The following is a 16982-nucleotide window of genomic DNA, read 5'->3' as shown; positions in this document are numbered from 1 at the left end:
TTGAGATAAAATGTTAGAATTACTCCTGTGGAGGGGATGATTCAAACAGAATGTGATATCAAAGTTATATGAAAAAGTGGAATGCTATGTCTCAGAGAATTTCAGAAATACGGTGAAAGAACAGATTCAAGATGTCAAAACCTTTATGTTGTTGTTACTTATATTATCGAAGCCCCTCAGGGCTCTAATCAAGATTGGGCCCCTGTCCTAGGCATTGCACATATACATAGAAAGCAATATTACTTACTACAAAGAACCTATAACCCCAAGACATACAAGAGGGGAGGAAAGGGAGCATTATCATTCCCCTTTATAGAAGGGAAACTGAAGGAGAAAGAAAACCCTTTCTGTGGGAATGTGACTTTCTTAAAGTTAAGGTAGCGTGTGTGTGATGGAGGTGGGAATTAACATCAGAAATTCTGAATCGCAGTCCTCTCAATTAAAATGATGTCTGCAACATTAAATGTTGATTTGAAAAAAAAGGTCAGAAAGCCATTTGTTACTTAAAGCAACTATTGAACATGCTGAGAAAGGTGGTCAGGAGAAAAAAAATCAACTGTGGAAAAGAAATCAATAAGACAGTAGCCAAAATGACAGCTATATGCTGTGGTAATTGAAGAGAAGAGAGGAAGAAGCAATTGGCCAAGTGTTCCCAGGCAGGACGTAGGAAGGCTCAGGGTTAGGATGCTGAGCTCAGCCAGTTGGCAATATCAAAGAGATGCAAGGGAGGCTGAAGAGAGGGGAGCAAAGTTATTCTGGGCAGGTAGTGTAGAGACAGGTGTGGGGCTGGTTCTTGGCAGCTGTGCTGTCATTTTTTATTGAACCCTTAGCTACTCATTAATATTTTCACTTTGGAATCATCTCTCTTCAAAGCTTGATTTCCTTCTTGTTCCTAAAATAGTTCAGCATAAGTGATTTGTTCTGCTGGAATAATAATTTCCTTTTCCACATTCTGGGCCATTTGGTCCAAGTCACTGTTCATTCCTTTCTCTATGCACAGAATGAAAAGATCTCCCCACATTTTCTTCTTCCTCAGCCTCAGGTTAATTTGATTTGCTAGTCTGGATCCTAATCACCTATTACTGTTCCTGTCTTTATATTACAATTAGATTTGATTGAAAAAAAATCCCACACATGTTCCATGAGAGTTAAAAAAATTACTAAAAATGTCTAACAAAATTGAATGTTTTTCAAAGAAAGCACAAAACTGAAAATTGAAAAAAATGGTTTTCAAAAATGGATTTACTGGGTTTTTTGAGGTTTTGTAGAAATTTCCAGGAATCTAAACCCTCAAATCCAATCCAACTTTTTAATGTAACCTGAAAGCATTTTTTTTAAAGTTCCAGTTTTCATCTTTTTGTTGAAAATAAGAAAAGCTTGATCATAATTAAAGAAAAACCCCCACTAATCAAATATTTTTGTTTTGTTCAAAAGCCACCTTTCATGAGAAAGAAGTTTTGATAAGAAAATAGAAGCAAATTAAGCTTTAATAAAAGTGAAAACCATGTATTAATTTAGTAATTATAGCAGTTCACATCTGTTGTTTCAAATTTAGCATAAGTAATAATTCCGCTTCCAATGGCTTCCTGTAAAATATTTTTTCCTTGGACTAGAGATGGCAACGATGGATTAGCAGTTACACACACAAATTCTTAAAAGTAAGAAAGTGGGAGTAAAAAGGAGATTAACTAGTTATGGTCATTTTAACTGAGCTAGCAGAGACTCTTCACAGCAGGCAAACAGAAGCCTCAAAAATAATTTTGTGGGAAGTTTTTGTTTCAGCAAGGGGGTGAGAGCTGATTGTCAAGGGAGAGTTCATGGCAAGGATAAAGAATTTGCTCCATACTGGTTTATACAGATTATGTCAGCAGACTACCTCACCTACATAGGATTCTGTTATGGTACAGAGAAACTGGCACTGCCCTCAACTTGGATGGCCAGGCTAACACACTAGCTTTATAGGCGATTTGCAGACACCTCCTGAGGACTAGAGGAAAATGAGATTGTTTGGAATCTTTGCTAGGTTTCTTTAGCTGCGTTTGGTATCTGGCCGTAGACGGTGGCCAGTGTAAATATTCTCTAAACCTCCATGGTCAGTGTTAGTTTTACATCAGTTTCCTCTCAAATTATGCCAACAATTGTTTCTTGGACATTAATTAGAAAGGCAGAATTAAACGTGATAAAAGCAGCGTGCTTATTATGACTCTCATTCTACTTCCATTGACCTCAGTGGTGTGGGATCATTCTAGCCAACAGCTAGCATAAAAATATAAATTCTCTGGCAGTATTGTTTAATATGTGTTTTCCTGCATTCTAGATTATTGTTGCATTTTATAGAGTATTGTCATTGATTTTTTTGTTTTTCTTTTGTATCAAGGCTAATTGAGGAATAACGAAACAAAAACATCTGTGACCTGCCTTCCTACAACTTAAAATCTTAGCAGTACAACTGAAGTATCCAAAATACATTCAGATTAAATACATTTTTTCTGGAGTAGATGTGTCTTTTGTGCATGGGTGCCTTACAAGCTACAGACTTGCTAAGGGAATTCAAGTGTAACTGGTGTAAGTAAGGTCGCTAGTGTATACTAAAGACCTTTAGCTAGGGAAATCCTGTAACCCCTTAAAATAAACTACTTTTAAGCAGCCTTCCTAAGAGAAAGAGGGTAGTTCTCTGCATCATGTTCTCAGAGCCTGACCATGTTATAAACCAGTCTATAAAACCATGTTAATAGGGCCAAGAAAACCCTGGGACAAATAACAATCCCATTTATGTCAAGGGATATTTCACAATTGATTACAATGAGACAAGAGAGGGCCTCATCTTGGAACTCTTCTAATAAGACTGGTATATAAGTGCATCTTGCTCTTAATAGGTTTGCCAGGCCACTGAAGAATGATCTTGAATTTAGTAAAGAGGTACCAAGTAGAGTCTGAAATCAATTCACATTGCTAGCTTCATCTTGTATTAGTGATCCTAACAATTAGAAGAGATTGGTTTTAAAATACTGAAAAAGGAAAGATTTCAGAAATGAGTCACTTTCTGATACAGGCAGCATAGGTTTAAAAAAATACAGAATGAAGCAGAAAAATTACCAGTCATCAACACACAACATCCAAATAGACTTGCATCATTAAAAAGCCATTTAGTTTCCTAGTTCAAGGGTAAGTTTGTTCCCAGAAGATGAGGTAATTTAGCAAAATAATAATGTCCCCCATAAAACAAGCCCCGTAAGAGAATTCAACTGTAGGAATCACAGAGGAAGGAAACTGTAACTTCTGTCAAAGCACTGGGATGAGATTAGCATTAATAAAGCATTCTTTACAGAGCAGAATGGGAGCATATGGCCTAATACACATCCAAATAGCAACCCTTTCCACAATGTTTCCTTTCAGATATGAGATTTTCTAATTAATAATGGGGGGGGGGAAAAACTGAAAGTGGAATTTCTTTTTTAAATTTCTTCTGCCTATTAATCCCAGTGCTGTGCATTGTGCCATCTGTCCATTAGATCGCTGTTAAATATTCGACACCAAAGAATTACATTTATATTCCTTATCACAGTTTGGAGGTATTTCATTGTATTAGCTGGAGTGTTTTGATTACTTTTGGTTGTGTCCAGAGGGAAAATAGTTGATATTTTCCAAAGCTGACAAATTTTAGAAGAAACTTCTAGCTAACAAAGCCTCATATTCATTCATAGATTTGAATGGTGAATCGGTACCAGATCATTTTAATTTCCTTTTAATTCTATAGCTATCCAAGGCAAAACAGTTACAGAATATTGCTAGTAGAGCTTGTCAGCTATTTCCTGTGAACCACTTCTTTGATTATATATTTTTTTTTATCTGAGAGCAGATACAGATGTTTACTCACTCAGCTGTTTGAAATGACTCAGTGAATGGTATATGTGAACATATGTCAGTGTATGGATTGCTTGTTATTTGCATTGCATTGTTTCTTCTTCTTGTTGGGTGACTGAAAGTTTTAGTTTTGAGAATGGCCATGCAAACACTTCTGGCACAAATACATTTGTAAACAGTTTTTTGCACATCTATTCAAGTGTGAATAGATAACTGGACTTGCATTCATATACTTCTTCTTTCTGTTGACTTTCTAGGAAACAAAATTGCTCTGGCAGGCCCGTTCATTATAAACCCTGATTAAGTGGTTCTACTTGCCCAGTGATGCTGCCAGCTTGCTACTCTGCCCAAATGAAAAACAGGACATGAGTGTGCTTTTGTATATTAAGGTTATGGCACTCTGGATGACCAGTTCTGAGAAAGGAGCATGGGAGAAGGTATGAGCTGAACTTTGTTGTTTAAGTGTCTTTAAGCCAAAGCCCAGAAAAAAGAAATATTTTGGATTCCACACTGTGGGCATGTCTACACATGAATTTATGTCATCTTAAATTTACTGTGCAGTAAATTACTGCACAGTAAGTGGGAATAGACTGGCACCTACACATGCAGGAGTTAAAGCATCTATGTGGACTGACTTGGGACTAAAGTTAGTCCTAAGTCAGTCCACACACACAGTGTTACTGCGTAGTAAGGCATCTACATGTGCATTACTACGCAGTAACTAATAGGGCATAAATTTTGTCACAACCCAAGGGTGTGATTTTGTTTGTGTGTGCTTTGGCACTGCTAAATTATTTCCCGCCACTCGGAGCTTTCTTTGCAGGGTGCATTTCTTAGTTGCAAAGAGAAATGCACAGTGCAAAGGAGTTCCCGCCATTCGCATGCAAATTTGTGTCCCACTATTGGCCAGTTCTAAATTATTCCCATGTGGCGGCTAGCAATTGGCTTGCTAGCCATATAAGAGGCTTGAGTGGTTTCCGCCCAAGTTGGAGGACTCCACAACTATCAGGAGGAGGAGAACTTCACGTCTCGTGAAGATCTCTAAGCGCTATGGAGCCTATTGGACCCAGCGTGTACCTTGAGAAGACTATAGGGGTCTGATCAACCTCTGGCCTCTCCCCGTCGCCGAACCCCTTCCCTGCGCGCAAGTTCCACGGAGCCTAGCAAACTTCATGTGAGTGTATCCAGAGCTCTTCTCCGAGTTGTTTTCTTCGGTTGACGCGACGGGCTCACGTGTTTAGAGCCTTCAACTGGATTGGACTAGAGGTTCGCATGGAAGGAACTCTTGTCGGCCTCTCTTCTTTTCTGTCTGTAACTGCAACTCAAGCAAGTTTTCCTGCCTGCACCGCAACCATCTTTGGTGTAAGTAAAATAATTTTAATCAACCGCTATGCATCCATGCCTAATTCTAGCCCGCTGGCCTGCATTCCCCGACCCACGTGACAGGGCTGCTGGCCACAGCCCGCTGCGTGCCCCCGAGAACCTTGGACCGCTCCTGGCCTGCACGTGGCGACGAGGATGGGATCAGGGGAAGGCACGCTGGAGCTAGAATTAGTTAAGAACTGCCCTTGGCGCAGTGGAAAACGCCAAGTGGAAAACTTTATGGAACTGGAGGCGCATATCACTTACCACCAGGCGGGCGGAACGGGTGAGAGGTTTATCAGCGGATGCCTTTTGCTGAAGGGAGAAGAGGGAGCTTCCGAAGACGGAGCCCAGAAAGAGAGGGAAGTGTATTTTCACCCCGCGGCATTCGGGTATATAATGAGCGATGAGCGGGTCCTGTTCAGGCCCCTCGACACTGTGTCCCTCGCCAGAGTCAACCCGGCGAGCGCAGTAAACCCGACCCTCACCCAGGAGTGTGCCTGTTGCCTAAGATGTGCTCGGGAGAGTGAAGAACCAGTGCCGATCGACCGGTTCGCCCCCTTTATGCTGGCGTCTAGATTAAGGGGTTGAGAGCTTCCATCCGAGCTCCGCGAAGATCTGGAGACGGAGGAACGTGCCGCGGATGAGAGGGTGGCCCCACAATACGACAAGGGGGGAGTACTAACTGCAACTTTCTGTACAATAACTGATTTAATGCAGAAGAATTTAAGTTTAAAAGCCCAGCTGCGTGTGGCCGTTCAAGCGGTCAAAGAAGCGGCTGCGAAAGAGAATCCTGAAACACCACGACAAGATGGCGCCGAGCAAGAGGGAGACCGCGTGGAAGAACTGGAAGAGAAGGGTGGAGCTTCGGAGGAACCCGCTAGAGTTCAGCCGGCGACTCCGCCCATCGACGCAGCGTCGCTTCCGGCGATCCTGCCTTCATGCTGATGGAAGGGAGAATCGAGCGGAGGAGTGCATCCACCCCTCCTGCCTGAAGAAATAACAGCAGCAATGACTCCCGCAGCAGCAGTTCAGCCTGTAACAACAACTAACCGAGTTGCTACTGCCTACTATGCTCGCACCAGAACTGAACTACAGGATTTGTGCAGAGAATCAAGAATCCAACCTGAAGAAACTCTAGCTGTGTGGTTGGGACGTTTGGTCATGGAACTTGGATCCGACATGCTGAACCAGGAAGAAGCAAGCTTCTTGGTCAGACAAGCTTCGTGGAGTAGAGGACATGTCACTGACATCGACATGGTGGTGTTCAATGTTCACTGGCCTATTCCACTGCCAGTGCTTGTTGCAGGACTGATCGGTCAGAAAGCCCACGCATGGCATGACGGACGGCCAGAACATACCGGTGCAGAACAACTTATGCTAGCGATCATCGGAGTCTCGTACTGTGCCTGGAACCCCAGAGCATGTGCGCTTGGACTGACATCACTCCAGCGAATAAGACCATGGCCTCACCGTCCTCTACGAGATCCTGGAACCGTTCCAGTGACCGTTCACAGCATAGATAGTTGTCTTGAGGTTTATGGGCGAAAGAACATCATCGTCCCCCGGATTCTGCTTAACCCAATGGTGAACCAACCCATGAGTAATCTCCTTCGTCAGTTGTCACGACTGCGTATCCTGATGGAGCCAAGATTATCCAGTGATCGGGAACGTCAACACCCGACCGAGATTCAAGGCACAAGACACCATGAATCCGACCTTCCATCATTGCCACAGAGAACACCAGAGGAGCGATACATGTTTGGATTTCTCCTACAGCGTTCTGGACTCAATAAGCAGCAACTTCGGATTTTAGGGGATGCAGGCCAATGGCAACTGGCCTATGAGTTAGGTTTCCATTATCTAGAAGAATTAGACGACGGCTCCTCGACAATTTCATGTAGTTGAGTGTGCAAGAGAGGGTAGATTAAAGTAGCAAACACCTGTATTATATGTTTTAGAAATGATAGTGTAGTTCCATGGAAACTTTGTAAATATTTTGTTATACGTTAACTTATTTTCTGAGAGTTTTGTTTACAGATCCGGAACTCAGAGTGCGTGGCGGAGAGAAGCCCCAAGAAGGATAACATCATTGAAAGAAGTGAGGGCCTGATGCGCGACTTCGCCGTGACACCCACTGAAGCCCTGATCGTGCAGTTCTTTGTTATGAATCTGATTATGTGTATACGTATTTGTGCTGGTTATTATTTGATTCGATCCCTAGAGGACGAACTTCTTATGTTAGCGAATTTTGTGTTTACCCATTTAGTTCGACGACCCGTGGTAAGAGCTCTTGATCACCCAAGTGACGAGCGTGTAGCATAATTCAGCTGTGCCTTCAGCAAGGGGGGATGTCACATCCCAAGGGTGTGATTTTGTTTGTGTGTGCTTCGGCACTGCTAAATTATTTCCCGCCACTCGGAGCTTTCTTTGCAGGGTGCATTTCTTAGTTGCAAAGAGAAATGCACGGTGCAAAGGAGTTCCCGCCATTTGCATGCAAATTTGTGTCCCACTATTGGCCAGTTCTAAATTATTCCCACGTGGTGGCTAGCGATTGGCTTGCTAGCCGTATAAGAGGCTTGAGCAGTTTCCGCCCAAGTTGGAGGACTCCACAACTATCAGGAGGAGGAGAACTTCACGTCTCGTGAAGATCTTTAAGCACTGCGGAACCTATTGGACCCAGCGTGTACCTTGAGAAGACTATAGGGGTCTGATCAACCTCTGGCCTCTCCCCATCGCTGAACGATCCCTCGACGAACCCCTTCCCTGCGCGCAAGTTCCACGGAGCCTAGCAAACTTCGTGTGAGTGTACCCAGAGCTCTTTTCTCCGAGTTGTTTTCTTCGGTTGATGCGACGGGCTCGCATGTTTAGAGCCTTCAGCCAGATTGGGCTAGAGGTTCGCGTGGAAGGAACTCTTGTCCGCCTCTCTTCTTTTCTGTCTGTAACCGCAACTCAAGCAAGTTTTCCTGCCTGAACCGCGACCATCTTTGGTGTAAGTAAAATAATCTTTAATCAACTGCTAAGCGTCCGTGCCTAATTCTAGCCCGCCGGCCTGCATTCCCCAACCCACGTGCCAGGGCTGCTGGCTACAGCCCGCTGCGCGCCCCCGAGAACCTCGGACCGCTCCCGGCCCGCACAAATTTGATATCTGTATGATGCAGGTATCAAATTTACACTCAAGCTGGCATAAGTTGCTATATTTACTGTTCAGTACAGGCATGCACCTGTAGATGCATACCCATACTGCGCAGTAATTGCAGTTACTGCACAGTAAATGTGTACATGTAGACATGCCCCGTGCATAGAACTTTTTTTTAAGGGAGGTTAGAAGAAGGATACTTTCTCAAAATCATATTTTTCTTTGTGGGTTGGTTCCTTTTCGTACGATTGGTTGCATTAAGGAAGCTTTCAGACACCAGGCTAAAAGTTATATAGTGGTAAAATTCCCACTCACTTAAATGGAAACAGGATTGGTTTTTGTATCATTACAGTTCTTGTTTTGCACAGAGATCATTAAGAAGTACTAAATGTAGTGGCATAAGCCTTTAAATAATACAGCCTGTCCTATTTTCCATCAAGATAATGGAAAACAATGGCAAATAAGCCATCCCATTCATAGGTTCCTCTCAGCTCAGACACTTCCTACTTTGTCATATCCATAGTAGGTCTGTGTATGATGAGAATGCACTTCATTGTGAGTTTATCAGTAGAAATTGTTATTAATCGATAAATCCAACAATTCATCTTTCATTTGCTACAGTTGATAACACCTTAAGCAACAGGCAAGGATTTGTCCACTGGTGTGACATGGAGAAATACATCCCATCTCATAGGACAGCTTTGCTATGCCAGCTCTGATATTGCAATGTATCACAAATAGAGGCTGCAATCCAGGGACCTCAGACTCATTATGTTATGCACCTCTTTTTCAATGGATTAGCTACTGTTTAAGAAAAGGCATAGCTAGCAGCTTGAGATTCATACACATAGTAATGGAACTATTACCTCTCCTGCCCAATGCCCATTGTATACCCCAAATATTGCTATTGTATGAAACAGGAATACTCATAATGTGGAGGCAATAAGCAACGTTTTTATGAAAGATCTGGTGCAAATTCTTTCCAGCCTCCATTGATTGGAATACTGCCCAGGAAAGTCTTAGTCATTTGTGTACTAGTATTATTAATGCTTTGAGAATCATAAAATAAAGCATTTCAGAAAGATGCTAAAATTGCTTAATCATCAATGTGACACATGAAAAATATCTTCAGGGGTTAGAGGAGTGTCCTGTACCATGGAAAAATTGTTTACTACCAGTTTCTAGAAGTGCAACTGCAGGAGCTTTTTTATCTTGGTTTTTCCAATCTCTAGTATGTGTCAGAGACATGATCTGAATCATTTGCTATTTGTAGTCATGGCTCATTCAAAACTTGTATCGTTGAAGGCAGTTTACTGCTCCTCTAGTTTCATTATGCAATTTGCTATTCTGAAGTAGTTTTCTTTGCCAAGGCTGGGTTCTTATGACTCATTGTCATGAGGAGGTTTCTCTTTGACTGAAGATAGTATTCAGCTCACTAGGAAATCTCAGCACCAGCATTCATGGAGGTAGAGCCCTTCATTTCTATGCTGCTTGCTTTAGGAATGTTAGCAATCCATCAAAATTATTGCAAAGAAGTGAAGTAAAAAACCAAAGCCCTTCTCTTTTAGAAAACACTTTAGGATCTTTGATGTGAGCTAAATTATAGTTCCCTGAAAAGGATTACAGAATAGTTTTTGTGTAGTACCAAACCTTTTCCTTGATAGTAAGTGGAAATAAGTGTTACAGGAAGGAGAATCTATCTTGAGCATTCCATTCCTGAAGGATGCTGAAGTACTGCTCATATGTTGCTGTCACCTGGGGTCACTGCCAAGTAGTTCTATTAAATTAATGAAGTTCATGTATTAGATATGAGAACATAACGTTTATATAAAAATACAGCAAGCTTTGCATTTTCATGTCTATTGTGAACAACTGAGTATCCCAAATTCAGAAGAACATGTAAACACATGCTTACTTAAAGTCCAGTCAGCACAAAGTATTTGCTTAAAGTTGTATATGTGCTAGAGTGCTATCCTGAATAAGAATGTTTTCTGAGTCAGGGCCAATATAGGCAGGTCTGGCCCATAAAGGACCATTGGACTAGCTCTTACTTACCCTTTTCACACTGTATAGGTTGACATGGTGTACAGGCTGACATCCAGATTTCTGATCTGAAAGGTAAGGATTTTCATAGGCATAGTGTATAAGTCAGGGCGGGGCTCAGCTGCTGCAGCCCCATCCCCTGCAAGCAGCGCTGCCTGCACCACTTGCAGGGGATGGGGCCACACCAACTGAGTGCTGAGCCAGGCCCCATCCCTGTCCCCTGTGAGCAGTGCTGGGTCCGGTGCTGCTCACAAGGGACAGGGCTGGGGACAGGGCTGGGCTCAGCTGGGCTTGGCGCTCGGCTGACGCGGCTCCATCCCCTGCGAGCAGTGCTGCCAGTGCCACTAGCAGTGGATGAGGCTGCACCAACTGGGCATCAAGCCCATCCCCATCCCCTGCAAGTGGCACTGGGCTCATGGGGATGGGACCACTGTGAGCAGTGCTGCCAAACGATGAGCCCAGCGATGCTTACAGGGGATGAGGCTGTGTCAGCTAAGCAATAAGCCCAGCCCCAATCCCCTGCAAGCAGCGCCACGCTTGGCATTTGGCAGTGCCACTCACAGCAGACAGGGCCAGGCTCAGTGCTTGGCTGGCATGGCCCCATCCCCTGCAAGCCTGGCACCACTTGCAGGGGATGGGGCTGGGCTTGGCCGAGCTCAGTGCTCACCTGGCACAGCCTCATCCCCTGACAGCAATGGTGGCAGCGCTGCTCAGGGGATGGGGCCTCACCAGGCAAGTGCCGAGCCCAGCTGAACCCAGCCCCATCCTCTATTTTTTGATGTGGCATGGTATATAAGTCAAGTTTGATTTTTAAGACACAAAAATTGGGCTTCAAAACTCGACTTGTATGCCATGAAATACGGTACTTACGTGCCAACTCTTTGGAATGTGCTCACCCACTTCATCTGAAATGCAGAACAATTTTTGAATATAATGAATAACATTTGTTTCAGTCAGGCAATCAAGCTTAAACATAGCTTTCAGCTTTAAAATGATTTTTTTTAATTGAGATTTATGCTATATTACATGTGGTACTTTTGACCAACAAGACTGCTTACCTTCAGTGTGACAGTTCCCTGATGTGTAAACTACTTCTGTGTGCATCCAGATCTGATAGCCTTGCTCAGTGACATGAGAAAATAGAAAATACAGGTAGAAAATACAGGTTCTTTCTCCCATTTTAGGATCTGTTCCTCTCCTCTGAAGCATGACCTGATATTGCTAAACACCATGTAAAAAAACATAGGAGCTGTTTTTATGAGACTCATACAAAGCAAAGGTATATGAAGTGTTTTTTATTTATAAGATTCACATGATGTGCATTCATGTGAATAAAGCTATGCTGGCTGGCTAGATGGAATGGAAATGAAAGGCTCTCGGGCTCTCTGGGAGAAGGGACACTAATTACACCAGTGAATTTTGTACATTTCCCCCCATTTTTTGTTCTCAAATCACCAAAGCCTCTGGGTACATGACTGTGTGTGCATGTGTTGCACAGGGCAGTGTGTATGAGAGACAGGTCATGTCTAATTGTCTATGCTACAAACTTTCTGTGCTTGGCAATAATGAATGCCAGCAAACTGCTATTCTGCATGAGCTGCCTCTTAAATCAGAAGTAGTGTAGCTGATACTGCTCCTTGTGAATATAACAATATTTTATGCAGTCTAGGAACTGCCTGCTCAAAGCAACACACTGCACTTGAGGGCACCACTGATGAGCCATGACAAGCCTGCTCTGTAAACATGACCAGAGGGATTTGTTCCTTCTAGGTTCATATTTGCTGCTACATTTACCTACTACGTTACTGCACTACCACTATCTAATTTCTTTTGTATAGCCCCTTAAGGCACCTTAACCACAAAGGGATGACATTCTGAGTTGTGACGTACCATGGATTTTACTGCCCAGGTGGAATGGAAGCTATTGATGTACAAACTATTGATATCCTGAACAATTCTGGGAAAAGAGGCCAAAGATCTCTACAGCGTTGTGCACTGTATAGTCTTGCACATGAGTCATAGAATGTTCCCTGTGTCCAAGCGTGTGACGAGGTCCTAAACTAGTGTCTCATGGCCATCTCCTGCTGACCCTATGCTAGGAAAATCTTCTCCTGGTCAGATACAGGGCCTTTATACTCCTCTGATCCTTTTTATGCAGTTTAAAGGAGCACCATAAAACTACAGAACTGGAAACTGCTTAAAGATAATTTGGTTTCAATAGTACTTAGACAAGTGTTTAAAGTAGACCTGGAGCCTAAAAATCTGTATAGACTTGGACCCTAAATTCCTCCATTTACATTAGCAAAAATAGGACTGTGATTCAGCACCAGGATATCTCCATCAGTGGGAGTCATGATCATATCTTCAAGATAGACAAGGCTCAGTTATATTTATCTAAACTTGCCTTGAACTTCTACCTTCTTAAACTGCTTCAGTTTTCTGTGACTTTACCTGCACCATAATGAGAAAGGGAGCACAGGTATGAGCTGTAAGGCAACTTTACTTCTCTCTGCATTTGCCCACTGTTCTTCACCCATAGCCAAGGATCTGGCCTGTGGTGACATAGTCTGGGATATACTGCAAGTACAGAAATCAGCTGAATGGGAGTTTCATGCTTATCTAAGAATGGAATTTGAGCCTCTGCACTTTAGTCCATTGTATAGTTCCCTAATTGGGATGGAATCTGATTCTTGCCCCATCAATAAGTAAAAGACCCAGTTGGGAAATGGATTAATTACCTCTGTACTCTTACATTTTTTTTATCATTTTGGCTAACTATGGCAGTGGCTTGTTAAAAAAGTATGCATTAGTTAATAGTAACTGGATACCTAACAGAAATATGCCTGTTGGCAATTAGAAGAATGGAGAGGAACAAATAATTTGTCTTCAAACAATGGATTATAAACTCCACGTTGCAGCCCCTACAATGTTCAGCTACTAATTTCCAGCAAGGATCAAAATTACTCACAGAAATAATCACAGAACCCATATATTCCTCACAGAGTATTGTATACTGCTTCTTCTCTGGAGAATGAGGCTAGAAAAGTTAAGAATTAGACCAGTGAGAGGAGTCCTTTGAAAAACGAATAGGTGGAAATGATGTGAAAGTTGTCCAAAGAAAGAAAGAAATGATGGTCAGTTCTCAGTGAAGTGTTGAACAAAGTTTAGAAATGGTAGGAAACCAGAAAACAGCCAAAGAACCTGCAAGCAGTTAAGATCCTGAAAGCCCCATGACTTTCATGGCTAAGCCCTTGCCTAAGCAAATGTTAGATAGTTTTACTATAATTGAAAGGCTTCAGGGAATGTTCTGGAGAGGCTCAGTTAGAGCAGAAGAAAAAAAGGATGCTGAAATTATTATAGTACTTACCTACATTACAGGAAGACACACAAGTCCTAGTAAAAAATATGCTAAAAGCATGTGTGCTGCCTTTGTTCCCCTAGGTGTTTAGGAGATGTTGGTTAATATGTGCTAGCATTACACCTTTTAAATTCTAGTAATGATTCTCAATCAAGGTGCCATGGCACCCTGAAAAGACTTTAGATCCTTCCAAGGGTGCCACACAATGTGATCACTGGTAGGAGTGCAGAAATGACTCGCATGACAAACCCGGAGATTTAAAAAAGGAATCCTTAGTGTTAAAAGTATTCTGACGTATTGTAGTCTTTTTGAGTTATTTGCAGCAGAAAAACTGCTCTATTATTTTTTCCATAGTCAAAAAATGAGTGAATACTACTGTAAGAGTTGACATTTTCTGAGGGGTTCTTTTAGTTTAATGAGGAGTACATTGCGCCTAAAAAGGCTGAGAACCACTGTTCTAGTATAATGAAAGTTTCAGAGTTTCACTGTTTATACCCTAAAAGACCCATTAGATCATTTAGTGTGATCTCATGTATGCCACAGGTCCTTAAATTGCAGCCATTTCTTCCTACATTGAAACCAAAAACATTGCAGTCGTTGGATGGCTAGGCTACAGCAGGAAACAGAAGAGACCAAGGTTCCACCAATACCCAAAGTCTCTGTAACGCCAGGGAACTACAGGGGTGAGACATGCCCAGGTGATCCTGGTATGTGATCCCTGGCCCAAGTGACAGAGATAGATGATCTGTCAGTGCAGGATGTCTACATTATGAGTTTGCACCAACACAACTCACGTGGCTTCTCTGCTACCTGCCATGCCGGGTTGCGGAGGAGGGCAGCAGGGCACAGTGGTGAGCGAGCCTGCTGTTCCTTGCCACTGTGGGTAGGGCAGCTCTGTCAGCGAGATGACAGTGAGGCCATGGACACAGGGAGCAGAAGCTGAACCCAGCTGTGACATGCCCTGTGCAAATATCAGGGGCCCACGTGCCCCCCTCTTTGGCTCCCTGGCACTGGAGGAGCTGCCAGGATCCAATTGCCTCATGACCCAGCCTGGCCAGGGCCCACTATGAACTACCGGAAAACCGTGGTTACTCAAAACTTTATAAGTGCTAGGCAAAATGATATACAGAATATTAACTGTGGATACGCAAAACCGTGGTTGACAAAACTGGTTGGCGAGGGAAACCTGTAGATGAAACATCTTAACATTTGGCCACTGCTCTATCTCGCATTACATGCATACATATGAAAATACTACTGTTTGATAATTCCAAGGGACATGGTACTTTAAAAGCTATGAATGTATCATCTACAGCACAGGAATATCCAAGACACCAAAAAATGATTAAGCTAATTAATACAATACAAAATATGTAAGATTTTTTTGGTTGCATTATTTTCTGAATTTTTCAAAACACTGTTTAACAGTTTAGCATCTAATGCCCTTCAAAGATAGTGAAGTGGCATTTTTTACTATTTTATAGATGAATAAAAGGATGCACAGAAATGTTAAATAACTTGCCAAGCTTGTCACAACCAATCGGAGAAAGAGCCAAGGCTAAAACCAAGAGATTAAACTGTCAGACTCCTGATACATCTCTCAGATCATAATGATTTCTGAATGCTTTGATATACAAGATATACTTACAAGGTAGTGTAAGAGTGATGTAACCATGATGGGCCAGAAATTTCGTAAAAGGGAAGGATTTTTTAGAGTGGTATCTTTTATTGGAACAAGTACATATTTGGGATAGAGTTAGACAAGCTTTTGAATGCAGGTCTGACCAGACAAGCACAATGTAATAAGAATATTGCAGTGCATGGTACAGAAAGGAAATAACTTCTAATGACAAAAGATTAAATTCCAATGGGAGTTTTGCTGGATTAAGGGCTGCAGGATTGGGCCTAGACCAGAGTTTCTCAACCTGTGGGTCACAGGAAAAAATGAAAGGGTTGCGAACAAACTTTAAAAATGGATTCTCCTTTAAAGGAGAAAAATGCTGTGAGGCTGGGGCTTGAGGGAAGGGAGCAGCAGATCAAGAGTGAGAGGCACTGGGTCGGGACTGGTCATTGATGTTTACAAATGAGTCCTGCCTGGTACAAAAAACTTTGAGAACCACTGGCCTATACAATAACATGTAAAGTACCATTTCTTTTACATCAAAATGTACATTCTTCTTCAGACTTAAGGAATATCCAACTCTATCCCAACTATGCAATTGGTCCAATAAAAAATGTCACCCTAAGAAACCCTTGCCTCTAACATACATAATCATGTCCCAAAGTTTAGGACCTAGCCTTTAAGGAGGTACTTCAGCTCTATATTAGCAAACAATGTCAAGGGTATGTTGAGTCAGTTTCCCAATTAGATGATATAATTGCTTCATGAACTCTGTACAAATTATCCCATCTCTATATTGTTTTTGTAGCTTATTGTTTTTGTTGAATAATATGGGCACTAATCCAGTTTATATTACAGTCAATACATTACCCTGGTTTATAGCTTGATAGCCCACAAATGAATAACTGACATCAACAGAAGTAATTAAGTCATTACCTGTTCTAATACTGCCAGTACTGTGCATTTAGATCTTAATCTTATTTTTAATTAGCACATCTTCTAAAAACATCTTTCATCTTTTTACTAAGATGTCACTTTTTACACGCTAATTTCTTCATCTTATAATGCACTTGTGACTGGGAGTCTGACATTTGTATATTGTGATGTAAAAAAAAAAAAAAAGGCATTTTATTACATTTTAATTGTCTAGGCCCAATCTTGCAGCCTGTATTCTAACAAAACTCCCACTGGCATTTGATCTTTTGTCAGCAGAAGTTATTTCCTTCTTGTGCCAAGCAATGCAGTATTTCTTTTCCAAATAGCATAGAATTATACAGTAACTTCATCCATTGTATAGATTTATCCAGTGCTGTAGCAACAACGTTCGGTGCCTGGGACAAAGCCTTCAGTTGCAGCCTACCCTTGCCCTGTGCATATATCCGGGGGGCACATACCCCCCCCCCATGCTTGCCCAGGAGTGCACACAGCAGTGGGAGCTGCCCTTCCTTCATCCCCACACCACCCCCAAATGAGCCATTCGCGACACTGTCCTGTGCCCTGCCCCAGCTAGGCAGCACCTGTTGGTGCCCCTTCAATTTGGCACGTGGGGCGGTTGACCCGTTTGCCTCTCCCCACTTTGCTACGGCACTGGTTTT

The 16982-nt window shown here is 42.4% G+C and overlaps 1 long non-coding RNA gene across 2 annotated transcripts in view; it reads right to left on the bottom strand.

The window, feature by feature from the left end:
- Positions 1–16982, bottom strand: part of LOC109283068 (uncharacterized) — a 79384-nt gene that overhangs the window by 41192 nt on the left and 21210 nt on the right. The window lies entirely within an intron of this gene.

This window comes from Alligator mississippiensis, chromosome 3, assembly GCF_030867095.1.
Source record: "Alligator mississippiensis isolate rAllMis1 chromosome 3, rAllMis1, whole genome shotgun sequence".
Lineage (NCBI taxonomy): Eukaryota > Metazoa > Chordata > Crocodylia > Alligatoridae > Alligator > Alligator mississippiensis.
This window is presented reverse-complemented; position numbering and strand designations above follow the sequence as displayed.